Raw genomic sequence first — 20,738 nt, 5'->3', positions numbered from 1 at the left:
TCTTTGCGACTTACTCTTTGAGTAGAAGTTAATTTTGCCCTTTCATGTCCCTGAGATGTAGTGCGGATTTGCCAGCCAAGAAATCCAAATTCAGCCTCTGTGGCAGATGGATTTTCTGAATTCGCATGCCCTTCCTTTTGCATTGGTTTCAATATGAATGTTCCAAAAAAAGATATTTTTCCATTCATTCCTTTAGTTAGAGATGGAAGCCGAGATACCTGGCCACAGCTTTGCCTGCCCGCAGTAACACGAATTATTTCCAGCATCCGCAGTAGGACCTGTAATACTACAGCTATAGCAGAAAGCCAAAGTACCAGAAAGGACATAAACACACCTGAGGGATGTAAACTGAGTACAATTTACAAAAAAAAAAAATAAAAAAAATAAATTGCACCAGCCTGTGACGATACCCACACAATACTTAATGCTGGAAAATACCTAGAAATTCACTGGGGAGTCAGTTCTTTTGGCTTACTTGTTTCCTAACGCATCATCAACTTCTTCCTCACTAGCTTGTAATAGTTATTCATTCTCTAGGCAAAAAACCACTCCAGTAGATACTTTGCACAAGATCTCGTCTGAATATAGCACTATGTAGAGACATTTTGTATTGGTTTCAACATAACCGTGTATTATATACAATTATTAAAACACTTTTGATATGTTGAACTGGAGGTTGATTTTGTTGCTTGGAGAGGGAAAATATTGTTTATAGCAACATCAGCTCTACTGGTTGTGCTGAAATATTAAAAAGTATAAATTATTTATATAGAGACTGAGACACAGAAGAGAGATGAGTTCTTCAGAACATTACATATATAAATTATATACAATGCCTGATTCAAAAAGAAGTTTAATTTGTTAGAAAACATCCACCTGAACTCACTTAATTACATTTTTTCTTTTTAAAAATCAATGTTATCCAATGTTTAGAAGAACAATATTGGAATTTTAGCTCAACACTGAAAACGGAAAAAAAAATTCCCATCAACTATAAACATTGTCTCCCTCTCGCTATAACAAAAACAATTATAGTTATTGAAGATGAAGATGTGCCTTGAACAAAAGGGACCATCAGATTTTTATTGTAGCAGTAAAGACCTTCATCAAATAATTTCTAAGATATTATTTCAATATTTGAGTTCTGAGCATACTCTGCAGGACAGCTGCAGAGTAAAACGTCACCACAGTAAAGTCCCTGCTCTTTACGGCTCTCAGTGACATTTTTATTTAATTATGTTACAGTAGAAATAGTACTGCTTTAACAGCAAAATTGCTTAACACACACACACACACACACAAAAAAAAATCTACAAAAGCTTTCCTAACAGCGTGGCTTGTTCTATTTAAAGAGTGGTCTCTTTTGTGTTGCTTGCTTTATTTGGGTTTTCTGCTGAGACTTCTTTGAGATCTGGATCAAAGCTACAGTTTAATTTTATTTTTCATTGGGCAGTATAACTTATCACATATAAACTTGCAGCAGGGAAATAAATACCCCCTCACCTTAAGTGCTCATTTATTGTTCTTGATCTGTCACACTTGATTAAAATATAGAGCTTGCCTCCCAGGCTGAAATTAGCTTTTCATTTTAAGTGACTAGCATTCAGCTCTGAAAAATAACAGCCCATTTGTTTCAATATTTACCACTTCCATTCAGAAGGGGCTTACATTATGGCCAATTAGTAGTTAATTGTGATCCATAATTCAGACATTTGCTTGCTCTTTGGCAATGCAGAAATTGAACTGCACAGTCCCCTCCCTACAGGGTTCTGGGCCATTCCCTGAGAGACGAGTCGTGACATGGACTTGGGATGGTGCTGCAACAACTGTCAAAGCCTGGCGGATGTTGATCTTGGGAAGAGAGGTAAAGAAAGGTAGTATTTAAGTTGTTTAGGAGTGCATTTGGAGGTCTTGCTTTCAATGCCTGCTCTGGGGCTGTGAACGAGTCCACTGCAGATTTCGAGTTCAAGACAACGAACATCTGCTCCTGCTTTCTACTTGTTGGATCCTATCTCCTCAAGGTTGTGTCTATTCAAACCATTTACTCAGTGTTGCTTGCTGGCTTTTCTGTCTCCAAGTACGTGTATAGGAAGAGGCAGAAACAATTTTACTATAGAAGTTCATCCAAGAAAGAGCCCCAGGCGTGGATCCCACATTCAAGGAGGAATTGGTGTCGCAACTCAGCCGTATCCGCCCCTACAGTGGCAAAGGCATTTGGTATCTGGTTACGGTCAAATGAAAGCCAGTGACTCAGTCCAGCCCATATTCCTCCAGTAGACTGAACTGGAGAGCTAGTGAGCATCCACAGATCCCATCTGAGTGATTTGGACGATAGGATGATTCACGTTCAAACCCGCTTCCAGAGGGATGCCAGGCTGGCTTTCAAAAGACACGCGTAGTACTTTGGGGGCAAAGAAAATCTAAAATCTTTTCATTTAGTTGATTTTTCAGAGGTATTACTCCTAGCAAGGGCATTCTGCACTATGCAAAAAGGGTACAAGAATGCAGCAAAGCTGAAAGAGACTCCTTCCAGTCTCAGAAACAGCTCAGACAACAAGTATATGTAAGTCAAATTGGGTGCAGCAACACTTGACAGGTGGCCTTCTCCACTGCAGCGTGGCCAGTGTCGCCTGCAAAAGGAAGCGGGCTTGGTTAATTATCCCACAAAGGCGGCTTTGCTCCCCAGCTCCGCACGCAACTTTGCAGTCTGCCCCCGCAGAATTTGGGAAGTCCTCAGTGCCGCTTGGCGGTGGCCCCGTTCAGCGGTGCGAAGCCTACAGGGCGCACTCACCGGGACTTAAATCTTACGCGGACAGCTTACTGCTTTCCATTTAAAAACGTGATTCTCCTGGATTATTGTCATTGCTACGGGCAGAGCTGTGTGCCAGAAGGCAAGGGGAATAACAACTTCCAAACAACTTTATTTTAACAGCTCTTCTAGTGGACTGTAGTTCTGAAGACAGTTTTGATAAAGAAGCTGGTAGCAGGGTTGAATTCTCGGAGCAGTCAGTCTCCCAAATGGAAGAAAATATGAATAACGAGAGATTGAAGTACACCCAAGTTGTTTTTCCCCCGTGCTGTCTTACTCATCTCCCAGCTTCTGTTCTTCTCTCTCCCCCCTATCTGTCCTTGTTTATTATTTTCAGAGTCGTTTTACATGAAAAAAAGGACTTCCAGAAACGTGCCCTCAGCACCAGGATCTCAACAATTCCAGCAAGAACTGCTGCTAATCTACATCATAATTGGTGCTCAAGTGTTTCTGAGGTTCTCTTAATAAAGGCCTATTCCAAATAACTAATGGCACAGTCATAAAGTAGTGTAAGTGCTAAGAAAAAAAAAATAATAAAAAAAAAAAATCAACATCCCCTGACAAAGTAGCCACTTAGAGATCATCGTTTTAATTACACATTTTAAGAGGCAATGCTGAGAAGCTGATTTTGTCACAAAGCTTTGTGCCTAGAGGAGGGGATTATTGAGAGATGACGGTTTTACCCTTAAACAGCAAAGAGATTTATTGAGATGTACTGTGACAACTACCAAATTACAGCTGTGGAAGCATTCGTGTGAAATATCCAGCCACAGAGGCTGTTCTAATCAGTGGTATCTCGTCTTTTTTTATTAGCACTGCACCTGCGTTGCCTATGAAATGATAGCCTTGCCTGTCTGTAATACAGTATTTTTAAAATGCGTCTAATCTGTGGGATCTCAAAATGTTTTGCAATAGATTAGTGTTGGAGTGGGCTTTCCTGCCCTCCCCTCCTGCTTTTGCTGGTAAATTGCAAGCTGGCTGATGTTTAAAATAGGAATTTAAAACAAAGCTGCTTTTTTTTAAAAAAACAAAAACAAAACAAAAAAAAACACAAACCCCCCACCCAAACAAGTTTTCTAGTGTCAAGTCTTTGCAAGGCAGGTACTGGTGCCATAAGAATCTTAATGGCGTCAACCTGAGTTGTGGCATTTTTTTTTTTTTTAAATGTGATTTTATTTATTTACATGATACAATATCCATTAATTGTTTTCAATACTACAACTTTTTTATTATTATTTTTTATAATTTTTATTACAGAAAGTGACCCGAGTTGTAGGAGATGAAACAACTTATCCCTGGACACATATTAGGCCAACAGCAGAGTAAGGCAGAAAAGGACCACTGGTTTTTGAAAGCAGGGAGCGCAACGCAGAATAAGTAAAAACCGGAGCAAATTGCCCAGGATGGGGGGTGGAGATACCCGGAGTCCCTGGGCTAAGACGACTTGTACTTGGCAGGTGGATACAGAGAGTAGCACAAAAGGAGTCCAAGCCTGGAGGCGTTTAACAGAGGAGAATGGTCTGTGGAAGGTCACAGGGCTACAAAGAGCCACCAGTGAGTTTTAAGGAGCTTTGGAGGTGGTAACTGTGGGTGGTGCCCTCCCAGATAGCTGCCTCAGCAGCCGGAGGGGCGGACGTGCCCGGGTACGGGCATGTGCTCTGCCCCTTACCTGCCTCTCCTGCCCAGCTGCGGAGACGACCTCGTGCCGCAAACGCCTCTCATGAATTTTTAAGTCTTACACAGGAGAGACATGTTCAGTTTGTACTCGAAGGAAAAATTCCTTCTCTGCTACGGTTATCCGAGAGATCTCTGAAAAAACAAACCAGCCACCCCACAAAAATCCCACCGCACCAAACGCAAAGGAAGACCCAACCACCTTTCATTACCGCTCCACTTTTTGCTAAAAAACCTCAAACATACAGGTAGCGTATTTAGTTTCAGAATGACTTGAGGGAAACAAATTAAAACGTGAAGCTGGCGAGGCAAAGGCAAATACCTAGAAAATATAGCGCCTAGCGGTCTCTCAAGGTTGACTACAGAACAAGAGAGTTGTGCTTCTTAATGCTCTTAGCTAAAACATTTTACTGTCTCTAAAGGTTAGTTATCAGTGAAAAGGAGTTAAACTAGATTATTTCATAACAATAAGATGCATTTTATGAAAGACAAATTATTTCCTGCTTGCTGAAACAGAGGAGCTCGTCACTCCAGAACATCCTATACCAAGTTCTGCAGCACACTACTACGTCTGGCTCCGATCATCCACTTCGCTTTTGCTCCCAACAGCTTATTTCACAGATGGTGGATGTGTGTAGATGTGATTAATTCCTTGAACTGCATTAAATGCCTCCTCCCTCTTTCCCAGAACGCCCTTCCAACAAGAGCAGAGGTGTTTCACATTATCCTGAAGCGTTTTTATTTTGCAGAACTTTTCTTCTGCCCTCCTCAGTAGAGACAGCTCCTGAGCTCTGCACCAGCTGTACCCATGCTACAGGAGAAAACGCACAGCAGTTCTCACCACCTTCCTCCTCACACTCAGATTGTCTTTCAATGCAAAGCCAGAAATACGGGGAAACGCCACCCAGGCATTACGCACTCAGCTAAAGTGAACAGAGCGCAGGGCGAATCGCACCGCACTGCCCCATAATATCGAGGGAAACACGCTGTCAGACAGGTAGATAGCTTTAAAACTTACGGGAAATTCCCCCGCAAAAACCCAACTGCACTGCAAACAAACTCAGATAACACAGCAGTTCCCTTCAAACCGGTACCAGGGCAGGCAAGAGAATAATGCATATTTCCCAAGAAATACAGAGATTTCCTTTCTTTCTCAAAATACAAAATCCATTTGAACATCTCTGTGAGCCAGAGAGAGAAGCCACCTACCGGAATAGCCAGGTCCTGCCGCGCTGAGGGAACTCATGGACAAGAGATGTTGGCTTTCATCCGGGCTCCATGCAACTGAAGCTTCCTAAGTGACTGAGTATTTAGAAGGAATTTCTCCCAGGTGGTTTCTCTGATGTCTAAGAAGGTGTTAATTGATCCTGCAGCTGGGATCAATTAGTGAATTGATCCCTGGGCTGGGCATTGAAGGGTCTCTTCCCATAGTAAAGCTGCCAATGAACGTGATCACATTTTGTCCATATTTCCCTCTGCAGAAACATTTTATCAGAAGGTTTCCAGATAATTTCTTAAAAAAAAAAAAGGGCACAAATTTTAGGCAGTCTCCACAGGAAGACTAATATTTAAAGAGAACTAAATTCCGCTCCCCTCACCCAACCCCTTTAGGTAATTTCTTTAGAGTTAATTTAGTGCATATTATTAGCACGACAGCAGAAGTAAAAATTCTGAGCCATCTTTCCTCTGGCTGCTCTGTGGAGCTCTCACCCTAAAATGTTTAACAAGCAAGTAGAAGTTAGTAAATCTAAAAGCAAAAATTAGGAAACAAACAGGAATACCAGAAATTCTGTAAAACAAGTCCGTTAATGTGAAATCATGACATTAGTGTTCAAGACCTTGAGATGTGCAAATCACATCTTTTGGACGAAAAATACTATTCAGTATAAAACATCATCTTCCAAACCAAAAATGGACACTCACAGAGATGAGTGAAGAAACTTTTGAACAAACGGAAGGTTAGTAAAGCAAGATAAGCACCACCACAAGATGCAATTTGTGTTCTGAACTCTGATAACTGCATAATTGGAACACATAACACCCCTTCTCACTGCAAGTTCATTTTCTCTCATTCTCTTATTTTTCTTACTTTTTCTGTGGTTTCCCTTTCAGTCTTAGCAAATTAGGAGGGAAGAGAGAACAATGAAACTGTGGCGAAATGGCCAAATGCTTGATTTAATGCCATTTCCTTTGCAGAACAGAAGTCATCGGTTCTGTCCGTGCATGGAAATAATTTAATTTAACAACATAATAAACATTTAGAAAAGCATTAATATTTGATTACTAAGTGGTGTTATTATACTAGTGCCACTTCTTTTTAAAAATATTGGCTCTAAAAAAGTATAGATTAAACAGCTAGAGGATAAACTGTAAGCACTAGTTGAAACTCCCTCCAACGGCTTGCAGAGAGGGATGGCTTATTGGCCCCTAAATTAGTCCATATCCTGGATCTTAACAGCTCACAAAGAAAGCTTTAAAATGAATCAGAGGGCTGCCTGTTAGTAGTTCAGTGTTGGTATGTAAAGAGGAATGATGAGGATGTGAAGAAACAAAACAGAATGGCAAATTAAAAACGCGAAGTGGAACAGCTCCAGAAAGAGAGAGAGAGACAGTGTTTGCTGGGAAAGCCGACAACCTGAGCGTCAGGAATTTTTATTTTTATTTTTATTTTTGATATATGAAAAGGCAGAATAGGGCGCTGAATGCAGGAGCTTGAATTTTAAGCACAGGGTTACTAGCTATTCTGGATTAGGTCTCAATCTCATATTTTGTGAAGGAACGCCAACAATTTGCCGCCTTCTGTTCCTCATCTTCCTCATCTTCCTCAGAAATATCCATTGACAGGGACAAATGAATAGAATTAGGAAGAACACTTAATTCTGCAAAAATTTTGGTCCGGAGAAACTCATTTCCTACCATGCTGTACTCCAGAGCTATTTTATTTGCCAAACATTACTTTATAGAAAGACCTTTAAGGAAAGATGATGAACAGTCTCGCTTGAATGCAATAGATGGAGCTGCTCAGTTAAACTCTTGCCCTGGAGGCATCATCTGTGGCTCCCAGCACAGCGCGAGGTTTCCATCACTCTCGGACCTCTGTGGTCACTTTGCAGCTCTTCTGTGCCTCTTGCTTCTCTACTGAAGTGGTGATTTACAGTTTTTCCCCGATTCAATGTGATTCAATAAAATACCGCAGGCAGAAGGAGGGCGAGGAGCTGGCGTTTGGGATACAAAGAGATACCACTTTTTGTTTGGAACAAGCATTTAAGTATCTCATACTGCACCGTTAACATCACATTTCTGCTCTCTTCTCACCGAGGAACATCAGGAAGAGTTCTGTTTGAGTCAAGGAAATTACACCTGAAGAAAAAATAAAAGGTATAAGCATAGTGAGAATTAAACTCAAGCGTGTGCCAGCAGTTGCAGTGTGAGAGAATTAATACCACTTTTGTGTGTCCTGGCTAATGATTATACCCCTGCAATAATTGTGCTCTGATTTTTCTATCTTGCAATTCTTTCGTGTTACTACTGACTCTGGTTTTGGTAACACAGTCTTTCCTTCCAGCTATGAAAATGCATCTATTCGGAGTCAGAATAGACTGCACACAAGTTAACAGAGTTTTCCTATTAAACTCTATTTAGTTTCACACCTGTTGTCCAAGTGAGAGGTAACACGGAGGACGAGAACACAGAAAATGGCAGGTATAGCGGTCCTCACTAATGTAGTGGCAAATCTCAGCCTTTCCACTTCTGTTTTGCATCAAGCAAGGTCTTAATATTAAATCCTCCAACCCATTGCCTTGTTGAATATGGATTCTTTCTTTTTCCATAAAACCCCCCATTCTTTCCATGCAGCAAAATATTATGCAGAGCCCACACCTAAAGAGCATTAGGAAAAAAACCCACACAACACAACAAAAACCTGACTCTTCTCTGGGGATCCATCAGGAGTGATGACCTCCCCAGCCCGCGTTCGGCTGGGCATCCTCTCAACACAGGCGCACACATTTTCCTGCAGAAAACAAACATTTCTGCCGGCTCCAATCCTGACGCCTTGCAGGTTCGGGCGTGAGGTGTGGGAGCCGCAGGAAAGCGATGCTGTGTCTCGCTGAAGCAGCAGATTGCTGCTCTGCACCTGCAGTCATCATCCCTTGGGCGGCCCCACTGCGTGCCGGCGGGCGACTGCCAGTCTGTCAGCGGCAGCGAGACAAACAGACTTTTAGAAAAAGTGTCTTAGTCACAAAAGTTCTGTCAATGGTGTTTCTGAAGTCACGGTTATTTATTTTCTCACATTTTCTCATTCTCTCTCTTTTCTTTTTCCATTAGCTCTGGACACATTTTCAAATAGACAATCGAGGAAAAAATATTTTCCGTAGCTTTGTTGTGAAGCACTGGGCGTTCTTTGTTCTCGCTCTTTAAGGGTAATGTGCCTTTTTATAATAGAGGGGGGTCTTATGAGTCTCCTGAAATGATAAAATCAGATCGTTTACATGTGGGAATTGCCAGCTGGAGAGGAGAAGACATACGCTTGTGTTCAAGAAAAGTTTCACATGACGTTAAAAGAAACCATCTGCTTTTTCTTTTTTGTTCTTGTTTAAGAACAGCTTGTGTTTGCAGATCACAATTTAACACATGGTAATAACCTACAGGACTTTGTGAGGCATGGATCTTGTTTTCCTGCATGCATAAAAAACCATAAAAGATTGGGAAGAAGACATTTACGTCTGATCACTGTCTTTTTGCGCTTGGTTATGCTTTCGCAACGGCTGTAACACTGCAGTAAAATCCAACCGATGGGTATAAAATGTAATGTAAGGCATAGATACTAATTTATACTATACGCTCAAGTAGAGCTGAGCTTTTCTTTCGTCAGTGCATATGCAGCCAGTTTCTGATTGTGATAGGCAAACAAATTTATTACTCTGCTCATAGTGTAGACTAAGGTTTCCATAGTGTTAGGAGCTTCAATCGTACCGGTGATAAAAATATTCCTATCAGCCACAGAACTGCTTCGAGGAATCCCCTCCAGCCCGTTCTAAAGACCATTTCATTAGCTGTCTCTTTTAGTGAGCGATTTTCTTTGCAGGCTAGCAGTAACTAGAGGTAAGGTATATACGATATCGCGTGAGTGATGGCCGGCCCCTCCGGGGGCAGTTTAGCGTAACCTTCACACATACTGCCCCATTCATTTTTTTTTGCTCATCTGCTCTGCGGCATTTCTTTCTGAGCCAGGGCAGATAGATGATCATAAACAAAACGCCAGTTTTCCAGGCAGATTTTAATTCGCTTGGCTGTAAAGAATTCACTTTTGTTTCATGTTTCAGCAGAGCTTTGGGGCCCAGTCTTATCTTTTCTTAAGCCCCTTCATGATCCCTTAAGTCAGTGAAGAGTTCAAAGTGCGTAGCTCAAGGCAGGACTTCTTTGTGCCATTTATCCAGGGTTTTCAGCAGAATACCCTGCAGTAATATATGAATGTCTGATTTAAGGGTCATGTCTGTGGCTCCCTGTGTAGCCCGGTTTGGAGTCTACTTCTTAATGGGTTTTACATTTATATATGTTTTTAGAGTTCTTAGTCCGTGCGACTGTCTGCCAAAAACCCTGGCAGAATAAAGTACTACCAGAAGTTAGTGAACTTGAACAATGGATTTTTCCTCTGTATTGCAAGTCTGGCTGAATCTCTGGTTGAAATAATGCACTTTAGTGAGTCTTAAGAAAGGTAGGAAATTATTGAGGGAATTTCCCCTCCCTGTGCTGTTCCTTCTCTCTTTCCTGTGCTGTTCCTTCTCTCTTTCCTATATCCCTTAGAACGTCTGATGATTTGGTCTGGCACATGAATGATCCCATATGTACCATTATGATATCAGACATCTGCTACCCATCAAGATGTCAGCTTAATTTGAAAAGAAAGCATCCATAAACACATGCATAAGCACTAGCCAGAATGCTTTGTGACCTTTGGATATTTACTTTAAGGGCCTACAGGAAAGTTGGGGAGGGACTCTTGATCAGGGATTGTAGCGATAGGATGCGGGGTAGTGGTTTTAAACTGGAAGAGGGGAGATTTAGATTAGATAATAGGAAGAAATTCTTTATTCTGATGGTGGTGAGCCCCTGGCGCAGGTTGCCCAGAGAAGCTGTGGCTGCCCCATCCCTGGAGGTGTTCAAGGCCGGGTTGGACGGGGCTTGGAGCAAACTTGGGCTGGCGGGAGGTCTCCCTGCCCAGGGCGGGGGGACGACACTAGATGATCTTTAAGGTCCTTTCCAACTCTAACCATGCTATGATTCTATGAAATTAAATGCACATCAGATAAAATCAGAGTTAGGATAAGTGTTAAAAGACGTGGTGTGAGTTTGTTCCCTTAAGTGGATCTGTGGATTCAGGAACATTTCATTTTTATTCTTTTGCCTCAAAAGGTGAACTGACCTTCTACTTACATCAAAAATGACCGCAGAATCTCAGAGCCACACGTTTACCTCACATTGCTCTGGTGAAAGGAACAAACTCCGGTAGATCTAGTAGGTATAATCTGCCATCTGCTAGATTTCTATTAGATATGAACGTAGGAAATTGTGGAGTAGATGATAACACTTCCATCTCCTCTCTCTGGCCTCCTCCACTTCCCTGGAAACCAGAAGAATTCACCAGGTTCACTCCAGTGAGAAAGAAAACCAGTGATGGACCATTGGTTGCACATAAATTCTGGTTAAAAAAAAAAAAAAAAAGAATCACAAAAAATATAATTTTGAGTAGGTGAGGGAAACCATAGGAAAAAAACTTGGCCAGAAATTGCACTGGTATTTAGAATCATCAGCAACTGTCATCTGTAATAAGAGGAGGCAAGGAGATTTTACAGTGGCTTTTGATTGCTGTTGAAGAGATGGTAATAGGAGATAAGACTGGTCAAAACACCAGTGTCATTTAAACAGAAAAGCAGGTGAAGATGTAAGTTTTTAATCTAAAAGAGCTCTGTCTGAGAGCAGAGGGAACAGTTAGTGTAATCAAGTTTGAATGACAATCTCAGGAATGTAAATACAGTACAGAATTCACTGCTTTAAACCAAAGGGGTAAAATCAACCTGGAATCTGTAGCCCAGGCTGCGGGAATAAGAGGGAAGAGTTCCAACCTAAAGGTTTGAAAAAAGGATATTGTAAGTAAGTAGAAAACTGCTCAAAAGTCAAACTGCGTTAGGCTTTGCCAAAGGACATTAAGGAGTAAAAGGCTTTTTAACAATATAAATAAAAGGAGAACAAGAATAGAAGTGACCTGCTATGCAGTGAGAATGGGGTCAAGAGGAAGAATAATCTAGATATTACCCCCAAAATAGTGCTGACTTAGATTTCAGCGTAGGGCCAATAGCCGAATGGGTGATGGGGATGAGTATACTGCAGTTCATTACCACAGCTGAGATGGCAGCAAACCCCGAAGTGTTTCATGCACTTTAGGTGAGAAAGCCCATTAATCTCCATCCCTGATACTGAAAGGAGCGATGTAGGAAGCAGCAGGTCTGGTAGGAAGCACTGATGAAACGTCGTCTGGACGGGCGCAGGTCTGGTTACTGGAAAGGTGAATTCATATGCAGGCAGATGCAGAACTGGGCTGTGACAGTGATGACGTGGATGGAGAGTGTCTCACAGGAGGGGGCTAAAAGAGGCTCAATACATTCAGTCAAGCAACAAGAAGGCTGAGGGGCTATAAAAATGCTCTCTAATTTTTTCATGGAGCAAACATAAGGGAGGGAGAAGTGCTGTTAAGCCAAAGGAAAATGGGGCCAAATAAAGCAAAGGACAAATGTATATACATTGACTGGATATAAATTTTGGTGGACAGTTGGGAACCTTCGACACTATCCGGAGAGTGATCCCTGGTTGAACACTGGGAACGTGTCATATACAAAGCTAGACAGAAATCCGCAAGCTTTATCGTTAAACCTATGAGGTTTATGAGTGCGTTTCTGTAATAGCAAAGGCTTGGATTAGGTGATTTAGGAAGTCCTTAATCCCTGCGCTGTGAATCCCTCCAGGGAAGAAATCACTAAGGATTGCCAATGAAATGTAAGTGCAATCTCAGTTGCTCTCTACAGACCTACATAAAACTCTCCAATATGGAAATCATAAGGTGTAAAAGATCGCCTAAAATTCCTGTAGCAGTGTCTTCTAAGGCTGAGCTCAGGCTGTTGGTGCTTTTCCTGACACAAGCGAGCAGGCTCCTGGAGCACCGCTGCCTCATCTCCCCTCGCCAGAAACCACGGCAAGACCCGGTCCTTCGCACGGTGGATCAGCTCAGTGCTATTGAGCAGAGACACTTCTTTAATTTGGGCACGCAGGTTGGCAGTCGCCACATTCAGTGGTCTTCAGATCACTCGGTCTTCTTGTGATGAGCCAGTGCAGAGCACTGCACGTGCTGCGCTCCGTGTGGGACCTTTGCCCCCTTCTGGCCCCGTTACACACGGGCAGGGGTAGGCAAACAGCGCGGGCAGATCTGCTGTCGTGAGCTGAGACCTGCAGGGCCATAGCGAGGTGGGTTTATGAGCCATGGGAAGGTCCCTCTGCCTCATCCACTGCACTTTGAGCAGCAATCAGTCCTGCAAAAGGTGGCTAAAATAGAGACGACCCCTCGGGGTCTGGCAGAGACGGAGGACAGAAGAGGGATTCTCCTTTTGCTGAAGATAGATAACAAGAACAACACTTTCTTCACAAATCTACACTTTGCAATGTGAAATTAGTGATACAAATGAAAAGTTTCTCAGTGGCAATTAGAACACCTTAATCATCTTCCCATTGAAAAATCTGACGAATTGGCTCATGACGACCTTGGATCCCCAAACTCTGGCAGGAAAACACCTTCTGTCATAAGATTTTACACTGTCCTGTGCTACACTTCAAACATACAAGTGACTGGACCTATGAGAGGACGTGTGCCTCACACTGGGGTATGTAGGGACAGATTGTTTCCATAGCTTTCCAGTCTGTGGAGATTTCAAAAATTGGACACTGTATGTCAAAATGGCTGTACAGATTCAGCGTGGCAGGCGAATCAGTTTACATTCAAAACAGTATCTGTAGGCCACATTGGATGGGGCTTTGAGCAACCCGGTCTAGTGGGAGGTGTCCCTGCCTGGGACAGGGGGTTGGAACTAGATGATCTTTAAGGTCCCTTCCAACCCAAACCATTGTATGATTGTGTGAAACACCATCCTACCAGCCTGCCACGTGAAGCGGCCAGCCAAGAACAAGAGCAACTTCCTTTTTCATGATTATTTCAATATTTGTGTGGTGATATCTCATTCATTTAATTTATGACAAATACATTGAAGTCTGGAACTTATCAAGCCTTTTTATCAATAGAAGAAAATTTCTTTTTCTGGCATTCCTTTCCCTTAGCGTGCAGTTAAAAACAAACTAATTATTGGTGTAAATATGCTAATGATCAGAACAAAAATCCTGAACCTTGCTTAGAATCTGAGTTAGCTTTTTATAAATGCTTCTGGTTTTTAAAGCTTGTTAAAATCCCACCATTACAGAAACATCTCGTTTTAAGAAGTTTGCAAGTATCAAATCTGTGCTAGCCAATCTGAGCGGATCCACCACCAACATGAAAGTGTTCACAAGTAGGTAACTACCTGCAGCAGCTGGAGGCGCCTAATCCTTTACAACTCGGAGATACCTGAAGATGTTTGAAGTGCCTCCCCTCCCCACCGAGCTACGGAAAGAGATAAGCTCGCAGTTAAGGAAACTTTTTTCAAAAAAGCTCAGGTTTTAATGGATCAGATGTAAGCTGATTTCACAGGGCTATGAAGACCCTGAAGGTTTGTCACAATAAACAACATATTCTCTGGCCAGCTGACATCCAGCCTCCCGTTCCTCTGAGCAGCAGTGACAATGCTGACCTCCCCAAAGTCGCTTTCTTCACAGATCTCGGGGTTTGAAGTGGTTCCTTCTTGTTGAGTTTGAGAGGTCTGCTAATTTCTTTCCCATATATTATGATGCGCTGGAAATAACATGAATTAATTTAACTTGGTGACCTTTTACAACTGTCAGACTGCCGTAATTTCAGCTTTCTTGATCGTCTCTGGAGCCGTTGAAAAGCAGTAGGAAGGGAGGCTTAGCGTGGCTGACACTTTGCGTTGTATCACGGATATGCTTGAGCCTGCGAGGTTACCTGATGAACTGCAGTGGAAGAAAAAGGACATTCTACAGTAAAATGACATATTTTGATTTTGAGATGTCTCTCAGGCCCTTTCAAAGCGAACAGTCGCGACTCTGAAATGCCTTGCGCATGAACTTATGTTATGGATTGTACTTAATACAAAAGTACACACAGGAATTGGAATATGAAAGCAGATAAAAGATACTATTTCAACAGTTTCATACTTTTTGCTACATAGATTATGCCATTAAAATCTGACAAGTCGGCAATCAAATAAAACATTGGCTTTGTTCAAAAGTAATAAAGATTCAGACTCTGCAACTATGTTAAGCAGCTCCAGAAGGAAAGGAAATAGTTGAGGCATTTTATTCTTGCTGTTACAGATTCTGTGGTCTCTCTAGGTGTAAATGATAGTAAGAATGCTCTGATTTTTGTTTTGACAGTGGGTCACTGATGCCCTGACTCTGACCCAATGTGTGTGTGCAAGTTAACCCGTTTCGTTTGTTATCCATGCTAAAATACATCTGTCCAGACAGATCTGCTCAGGTTCATAAAAGCAGAATTTTCAGCGAGCGTTCACTGGCAAATGGCTTCAGAGCTGATCTGCTTAGCAGAAAGAGCCTCATAAAAGTCAGAAAAACCTCTCCAAAATGAACTTACCAGAAAATAGGAGAAGCTCTTTAGAAACTTGAGGCATACAGTAACACGAGTTGATTGGCAATTCAGTGCCCTGTTTTCACCTTTAATTCCCACTGTGCATGTTCAACACAGCTAACTGTATTTGCAAGTAAGTCCTACTGTTTATTTATACTCAGTTCTGCTCAGCTTCTGTGCTGTCATGGTTACTTTGCACTAGTCTGTCCATGCGGTTGATATCTGAAAATGCTGGGTACATAAATATTTTAAAATTGGAAAAGATATTCAGTCTTGTCTTCTCTTTCATATAGCGTCTACTTGACTACCTGCAAATTAGCTCTTCTTGTGACCTGAGCTGCACTTGCCTTTCCCTTACGCATACAAAGGTGTTGAGCATAAACCATCCTGGTGCAGAAGTATAGCTACTTCCATTGTTTAAGTCACTGCTCACAAGAAATTTTGGATAACTCTTGAAGCTGTGATCCCACTACAAACTAGAACTCTGGAAGTTAGAGCCTCATTTAAAACTATTTGTTGGAAAATACACTGCAGTGACAAGTGTCAATTGATCTATTACCATCTACGGTGCTGCTTGACTATCCTGGTCCCGAGGAGCTGTTACAGAAAAGATTTGTTCCCGCTGGTATAAAAACCTTTATGATTTTAACTATGTAAATCAGTTGGGTAAACAATTCTTGACAAGACAATGGGATAGAAGGACCAACTGGTCCTAAAACCAGGTACCAGAAACTTAAGTGGACCAATTGCACAAGAAACTTGGCTATACTGCATGAAATGTGCCCTTAAGGTGAACTTGACTAATTATAATATGAAAACTACTTCTCTAGAAGTTAGGATACCCGCCTCCGCTTGAAGACCCTCACCCACCGAGCCTGCGCAGCAAAATTAGGAGACGGTGTACCTTTAATTGAAGATGAGGACATTTTACACCAATCAGCTTCAAGATAAGGAATTATAAGCACCAGTAAAATGTTGTTAAATAATGAATGTGTTAATTAGGCTAATTTGCAAAGTATAAATGAATGACTGTTTCAATGCTGGGTGTGCTAGCTTGCGGAAATACCCCCTAGCACCCAATCCTGCGCAGAACCGCTAATAGATAGCTAATACCTCAACTCTGTGTGTTATTGGCTTGCACACCGGGTAAATGATCCCACGAGTTTTGGGACAACACCACTACACGTTCACAAGCTGGTGGAAGATTCCTCCTATGGCTTCATTATATTACCCCGCAACCAGAGCAGTTACATGATCTGAAAACGTACACATTCACACACAGAGACACACTCGTGCGATGATGACCCAAAGGCAAGGGTGAGCCAGAAACGGTACTTCCCTTCGTATTCATAATAGGAAAAAAGAACAAAGGATATAAAACCCCACTGAATTAAAAATTACATTTTGCTGCAGTGAGAAGGATTGTTAGATAAACTGTTTTCTTTCTCTTATGTCCACCAGTAAGAAAGGGGAAGAATTAAAATAAGACTTCCTCTTATACTTGAAAAAAAAAAAAAATCCAAATCTTGCAATGTGTCTTCCGGCAATGAGTCTTTGAGCAATGTGTTTCAAGCACACTATTAAAGTCTAATTTTGCCGGCACATTCAAGCTGAGATCTGAGTGCAATTGTTTGTGGCCAAAATTACTTCCACTCAGAAAACTGCAAACACACCGTTGGCTCTCTCTACCAACTGTAGAGCAGATTTATAATGCATATAAATAAAGCCTGTGAAACTACCTGTATATCCCTTTTTTCATGCGCTTTGGAGTTCCCGTTCTCTGCACAGCTTTCCTTATCTTGACATCTGGGGAAACGATGCCAATGACCAGCACACGGCGGGGTTGTCTGGGACTACCCAGAACTTGTAACCATCGAAAGCATTTTGGTGGCCTCCAGAGGGATACCCAGAGCAGTAATAAAGGCGCGATTCGCAAGCCAGTCAGGAGCTGAACGGCACCAGTTTTGAAATAAGACAGCCCAATCAAACTAGCAGTGATGTTGCTTTAAAACAATAAATATTAGTTTTGTCACTACTTAACAGTTTCGGAGTGCTCTGCCGTGTCTGGCTGTCACCTCAGAAAATCTTGAAAGGAAACACTAACACAAAACAAACTGGTATTTTCAGCTGCTGTTGCAACTTCAGATCAATTTTCTCTGGAAATGTTGTGATTCTGTCTTCCCATAGTAGTGACAGACAGTGCCTTATACTTTTTAATTGAATTTAATCTTTTACTTACCTACAGAAATAGAGAGAATTCTTAAGTGTATCATCATGCAAAACAGAGAAAATGGCACAAGAGGAAAGATTCAAGGAAAGAATCTAAAGAGCTTTTTTTCTTGTGCGTGACATGAGGAATGCTGTAGCTTGTTATGCTCTTTGCTTGGCATTCTCTTGCAGAATTTTTCCTTTCATCCAATGCCGATAACGCAAAAGAAGAAAATACAAATTAAAACACGTAATGTTGAATTTTCAGGAGCATCAAGGTGTGATTTGGCAAGCATATGCCTGATCTTCTTTTTCTCTTTTGTCTTTTTTTTTTTTCTTTATTTTTTTTTTCTCATGAGCGCTTCTCAATTTGCAAATATTAGCTTCCCTGGGTTACAGGTTGCTTACTTGCAACCTCATTATTACTACTCTTAATGAGATTACTTATAATCAAGAGGAGTCCATCAGGGAAATGCTATAACATATTTAAAAATGTCCTTGCTTCTGCACCTTCCTTTTTATAGACAACAGCCCTGATTAGCATCACAATACCCAGGAGCAGACACTGCCCTGATGTGACTGCGGGGTGTCGGGGCTGCGCAGAAGTGACACCAGCTGCTGTGAACGGGGGCACGGGCTGAGGGAGGGAGATTGCTTAGCTCCATTCCTTGCCAGGAGGAGGCATCAAGTGGCACTTTGGATTGTCAAAAGGGCATTCCTGGGCCCTCGGTTGGAGCGGAGCTGGGTGGGCAGGGGCACTGGGCTCTGGTCTCAACCTTAGCACAAATCCGGCTTACTTTGCAAGTGCCTGAATGTTGCGCCATCCTGCCATAGTTTCTGTTGGTCCCGTAGTTCCTTTGGAAGTGGACACCTGCAACTGTTTTATCTTTGCAATTGTTTCATAAGTTTCTGTCCTTTTACAGACTTTCAATTTAACTCCTAACATTTAGGCAGATTAACATCAAACAAATAACCCAAGAGTCAGTCCAGAAAATTACTACTCATTTTGCACAATTAGCAGAACACAAAGAATAGGCCACCCTTACTAAAAAAAATCCCCCAAACCCAGAAATAATCAAAACCCGGGACGAATCCCTGAAGATGGGAAACTAGCATTATGAGCTACACCACAGACTCATTTTTTTGTCAATAGTGTCAGAAGGAAGGCTTGAAGAGAAGCTCGCACACCTAAACCACCCAGAAAATGATGCTCTAAAAGAATCCTGAACTCGATAGAGTTCACCATAGAGTCCTTCTTGTACTGGGGGAATAAATGAAATGCTCTCCACTCCCAAAAGATACAGACACAAAAATAAGCTGGACTTGCTCTTGCTGTTTAGAAGTTAAAAGCAAATGAAGGATCGTCTTTCATTACAGCTGAGTGAAAAGAGTGTTTTTTCTATGCTGTTCTGTACTGAGCTGGATGGGTCACTCTGTTAAGTGCTCATCGCTCAGTGGAGTGAGCTGTAAACGAATTGTACACAGAAGTGACCAAAATGCGTATGAAAAGTCTCACCACTGAGACATGTCAATCCTTGGAGTAATGAAACAAAAAACCCCTCTTTTTTTAAAATGGCATGAAAACGTTTTGCAGACAGATTTCTGACAAAAAAAAAAGTTTAGAAAGCTAAAAAAGTGCTACCTGCTTTTTGGCTTACAATATGTCTGCTTGGAGGTCCGTTAGGCTCAAACATTGTTTTCAGTGGGGACCAACAAGCTCGTTTCTTCCACAGTGGGGCAGTTTGTATGGGTGATGTTTGATCGGGACGTGGAGACGTTCATTCTTGTCAGACGTTTGTTGTGATGGGGAAATCCTGGACTGCTCTTCTCATCTGGTGATTTCTTCTGCCCCCAACCAAGAGTTCATGCTGTAGCCTCCTGTGAAGAGCAAAGAAACAGAATTTTCTTCTCCAAGCAGTGTTCTGTTCCGCTTCCAGTGGTTTGTTACCCTCACTATCACTTTGGCAATTCCCCTTTTCAGTTTTAAAGGCCTTCCTTCGTGTGGGGAGATATCAGCAAAGAATTCATAATCTGCTCTGTCAGCTGTCAGCTGAAGAGAAGGATTGATGCACCGCACTTTCTAAAAAATCACAACAAAGCTGTCTGTCACTGCTGGTTTGCTACTACAGCTGTTCTTGACCCAGGCAGTTTGCCTTTTCATACACAGGTGCTTTGTTTTGCTTTAATTTCTTTGTATAAAATAAAGGCATCAGAATTTAAGAGCATTTCAGATGGCACTCCTGCCAGTTCTGAATACAGGAAATGTATTGCAATCAGAGTGTGTTCATTTGCTTACACTAAACTAATTTTAGAAAGAAAGTGTAAATGAATTATAGATTTGAATTTTAGCTCCTATGCACGAGGTAAACCTTCTGGGACCCTTTTTTATGGTTGCCATCACATACAGGAAGCACCAGAGGAACAGTACTTCAGCTTAAGGGAGAGAGATTCCCCAAGAGGGATACCAGACTCTGGAATAAATTCCTGGCAATTTTCTAGTGAGAAGCCAAGGAAACCAGACACAAAAATACCTTCAGAAGACCCTTGAATAAAATTGCTGACAAGAGTTAGCAGATTTTAAAGATTAAATGCACTTTTCCCATAAAAGAAGTACCTCCCTCCTCTCAAAAACAGTATCATTTTTAGTGATAGCTTGATTTTTTTGGCAAGTTTCCCCCATCTTATTCATTATTAGTAGACTGGGAAATCAGTTGCATGGGGAAAAAATGAGAGACAATGAATCCTTTGCCTTTCAGTAACTGTAATGCCAAAAGATCTGTAGCAGATCATTGCTGTAAAATATTGAGTTCAAATCCAACAATACAGTAGTAATAGAAACTGGAAGTGTCTGTTCAGTGGAAAGGTGCTGTAGAATACTGACCAGGGAAGAGATTTATAAGTGATTACAGAAAAATCCCTAAAGCTGTCTGCTCATTGTAGAGGCTCAGTGGAGGAAAGCAAACAAGATTCTCAGATACAGTGAACTGCTTGAAGAATATAAATGAGAGTAGGTAGCACCGCTGCGCTCGGTACTGAGAAGCCCTCCCCCAGAAAGCCGTATCCAGCAACGATCAAATGGTCACCACGCTTTCAAGAGAGCATGAGAACAAGGAATGGATAATGCAGCCTGATAAAGGGCCTGAAGGAACTAAGCCAGGAAAAGCAAGGGGGAAAAAATATGTCCCTTTCTACTTGGAAAGAAGTAAAGATGAGAACAATGAGAGCAGATAAAATGATAAAGACAAC

This window comes from Vanellus vanellus, assembly GCF_965231255.1.
Source record: "Vanellus vanellus genome assembly, chromosome: 15".
NCBI lineage: Eukaryota > Metazoa > Chordata > Aves > Charadriiformes > Charadriidae > Vanellus > Vanellus vanellus.
Note: the sequence above shows the minus strand (reverse complement) of the source record.